Source organism: Rhinopithecus bieti, unplaced genomic scaffold, assembly GCF_001698545.2.
Source record: "Rhinopithecus bieti isolate Rb0 unplaced genomic scaffold, ASM169854v2 scaffold_68800, whole genome shotgun sequence".
Taxonomy (NCBI): Eukaryota; Metazoa; Chordata; class Mammalia; order Primates; family Cercopithecidae; genus Rhinopithecus; species Rhinopithecus bieti.
Window position 1 is genome coordinate 123,101 of NW_016825633.1, and position 4,290 is coordinate 127,390.

The following is a 4,290-nucleotide window of genomic DNA, read 5'->3' on the forward strand; positions in this document are numbered from 1 at the left end:
CAATCTCGTTACCAGCAGCCTTTTGACCCAACTACAGTGCTCTATATTTTAGTAGAGGATTTTCACCCATGTGCATGGAAAAGATGTTCATGGTACATTGTAAAAAAATAAAAAATAAAAATAAAAAAAAGTTTGCAGAACCGCATATACAGTATCAGCCCATTTTATAAAATGTAAATGTTTGCATAATGCATTTGTGCACAAAGAAAACTCTGAAAGCACGTACACTAAAAAGTAGCCAATGGTTATTCCTGAATGGTAGCCAAAAATGAGTTCAATCATCTGCTGGGTAGGTACCTCCATGCCATTCTGCTGTTGTTGTGCCCATCCTCATGTCTTCCCTAGGTGTAACTAGGTGAGTAGGCACTGCTACCCCTTCTCCTGTGTCCTTTATCATCCTGTGGCGGAGCCATAGGATGTGATTCTTTTTCTTTTCTTTGCTGTCATCTCCACCTTTTCTTAAAGGATATGTCCTTTTGTCATAATAATAATTTGAAAAACTAAATGAGAAAACAATACATAAGCAATTGAACTGTTCAGTGAGCCTATGAGGGTAATAAAGACACTTAAAATTTCGGTTGCCAGAACATAAAATGGTAAGTAAAATTTATATTACCTCTGAGACTAATAGCTAAAGGTATCAACCTGGCAGTTACAACAAATCCATTGCTGTAAGGGTCAGTCTTGCCATCTGTGAAATGGGAATAACACTTATCTCACAGGACTGCACAGTGGATCAGATGAGGTATTGAACATGTGAGCTGTCCTTACAGTAGCAGGACCCAGCACCCTGTCAGACACTTAAAAGAAGAGCTGAAGGTAGGGTTTCACCTGTCCCCAGGAACAAGTCCAAGCAGCTGAGTAGAGGATGCCATCCTTCTCTGGATACTATCATATCTGCTGGGCACTTCTCTTCTGCTATGCCCTGTATATGCACTGTCTGCTGACAGCCGCTGATATAATGGAGTACTCATGGTGACAAAGCCCTTCTGATTCCCTACAGTCCCCAAAGGGCCACAGTTCCAACTGCAGGTGGTTCTACTCTAGGGCTTCCTGGAGCCCACTGTATTACACAGTTCTTAGCAAAGTAGCCATTAACATTTTTAGTTCATTTTATATTTGCTTACAGCTTCATTTCTCTTCTTAGGACTTGAGACATTTTGGGTCTACTTGGGACTGTGTCCTGAGTTTAACCTATTGACTAGATAATGAACTGTGTTTGAACCAAATACCCTACTCCAGTACCACAGGTGAACCCTATCTAAATTTTTGTACCTTTCTAAGTGTGAGTTTTCTCTAAAAAGCCTTGTTGGCTGGCCTACTATACAAAATCAAGAGACTTATCCATACATAATCACAGAGATAACCCTGTGTGAAACATCCCTTCCCATACTAAACCACTTGCAACTGAAAGAGGTACAGTGCTCTTAAAATATTAAAAACTCTCAGGCATTTTTATTTAGCCCACCAGTATATTCCCTTATCAAAACAGACTTTTAAAAAATTCATCCTGATATCCCTTACACTGTACTTGACACATATATTTAACAATTACTTGATTATGACTGAGTCAGGAGCCCTGAGGTTTTGGCCCAGTGTATCCTTGGGCAAGTAATTTCACTTGTCGAAAATACAACTTGAAATTCAAAACTAAATAATACAGGAGAAGTGATAATTCTAAATTCAGCTCATACACCATTTTAACAATGTATAAAAATGATTTTTTTCAAAATATGTTAAACGACTCCCTGGGAAGCTTGTTTAGAATGTAGCATTCTGGTCCCTGGCACAAACCCAGAATTTCTAGGAAAATGGTTCTAGAACCTGCAATTTCCACAAACTGCCCAGGTAATTCTGATGTACACTAAAGTTTAACACTTTGCATGATCTCAATTACATTAAGTATAAACCATAAAAAAGTAGGAGGAAGTATAAGGAAATGTTTATCTGAATTCAGTAGGCACAAAGCACATATGTACCAACATCTTTTAAAAAAAAACTATGTGCTAGATTTATACATTGACAACTACAAAACATTTATGAGAGAAATTAAGATTTAAATAAATGGAAAGATACATTGTTCATGGATTGGAATGGCTGCAAAGAAACAGTGGCACAGGACTCTCTCAAGGTGGATGCCCTAACCAAGGTTCTGCCTGTTTTTACCCTTTGGGAAGGTCTTGAAATCTAAAGACTACCAAGTCACATTCCCTTCTAAATAGTCCATATCTGTTTATTCAGGTAGTGAGTGTACCCAGTAGGGGCATCCACTGCAGAGGAAACTATCAATAATTCGGAGGAAAAAAATGACCATCTCTGTAGATATCATTCAGCCTCCCCATTCCCCTGCCACTGCTATCCCAATGTTTGCTCAATGGGCCCTTGTACAAAACTATGCGAGAGCTCAACAATATTGACTTCCCATACCAACCTGATCTGACTATTCTCATAGCTGATTATGAAACCTGCCAACAGCAGAGGCCATTGCTGAGACCCTAATATGGTATCATTTCCAGAGGGAAGGTTGATTATATTACTTTGTGCCCTATAAATATATACAATTATAAATTGTCAATTAACAATAATTATTTAAACTATGAGAAATAATACACAAGTACAATGTAGCAAGATACAATATCAATATACAAAATCAATTGCATTTCTTTATAGTAGAAATTAACAGTCTGAAATGAACTTAAAATGATTCCATTTACAATGATATCAAAAGAAAACAATCTTGGGAATAAATTTAACAAAACAAATGCCAGACTTGTTATGGAAAAGTACAAAATGTTGTCAAAAGAAATTAAAGACAACCTAAATAAATGGAAATAAATTCAATGTTCATTGACTGAAAGACTTAACATTGTTCAGATGGCAATATTCCCTCATTGATCTACAGACTTAAGGCAATTGCTATCAAAATCTCACCTGGCTTCTTTGCAGAAAATGACAAAGTGATCCTAAATTGTAATGACCGAAAACAGACAAAACAATCTTGAAAAACAGTAACAAATGGAGTTCTTACACTTTCTAACTTCAAAACTTACCACAAAGCAATAGTAATCAAGACAGGGTGGTCCTACCATAAGGATAGATATATAAATCAGTGGAATAGAATTGAGAATCTAGAAGTAAACTCTCACTTTTATGCTCAATGGATTTTCAACAAGTCTACCAAGACAATTCAAAGGGAAGATAATAGTTTTTAAACTAATTGTGATGAAACAATTCGATATGCACATGCCAAAGAATGAATTTAGAACATTATGTCACACCCTATATCAAAGTGAACTCAACACAGATCATAAATATAAATGAAAGAGCTAAAACTATACAGCTCTTAGAAGAAAACATATGCATAAATATTCATGACCTTGAGTTAGGCAATTTTACTTAGATATGACAACAAAATCATATATGACAATAGATATATTCCACTTCATGAAAATGGAAATGTTTTGTGCTTCAAATGATAACATTGAGAAAATGAAAAGATGATCTACCAGATGGGAGAAAACAACTGCAAATAATACATCTGATAAGGAGCTAATTTCCAGAATATATAAAGAACTCTTACAACTCAACCATTAAAAAAAAGAGAACCCAATTTTAAAATGGGCGAATGATTTGAATAGATACTTCTCCCAAGAAGATATACAAATGTCCAATAGGCATATGAAAAGAAGCTCAACATTATTAGTCACTAGGGAATGTAAACCAGAACCACAAAGTGATACCACTTTACACACAGTAGGATGGCTAAAACGAAAGAGATAGAAAATAAGTTTTGGTGAGGGTGGAGAGAAACGAGTCCTCACACATTGCTGATGGGAATGCACTCGCTTGGCATAACAAATCGGCAATTCTTTAAAATGTTAAACATAATGTGTCATATGACCTAGCAATTCCATTCCTAGGTATATACCCAAGAGAAATGAAAACATATAGTCATGCAAAATGTATACACAAATGTTTATAGCAGTATTGTTCATAATAGCCAAAATATAGAAAAAAAAATCCATGAACTGGTGAATAAACAAATATGGTATATTATACAATATATTTGGCAATAAAAAGGAAGTAGTACTGATACATGGTATAGCATGGATGAACCTTGAAAACATTATGCTAAGTGAAAGTAGGCAGTCACAAAATACCACATATTTTATTATTCAATTTATAATAAATGGCCATATCAACAAATCTATAGAGAAAGTAGATTCGTGGTTGCATAGGGCTTGCAGAAGGGCAGGAATGAAAAATGATTGGTAATAGGAAGGTTTTCTT

General features: G+C 35.5%; 1 long non-coding RNA gene across 1 annotated transcript in view; it reads right to left on the minus strand.

Moving 5' to 3' along the window:
- LOC108522711 (uncharacterized) overlaps window positions 1-4,290 on the minus strand; it is a 47,371-nt gene that overhangs the window by 27,449 nt on the left and 15,632 nt on the right. The window lies entirely within an intron of this gene.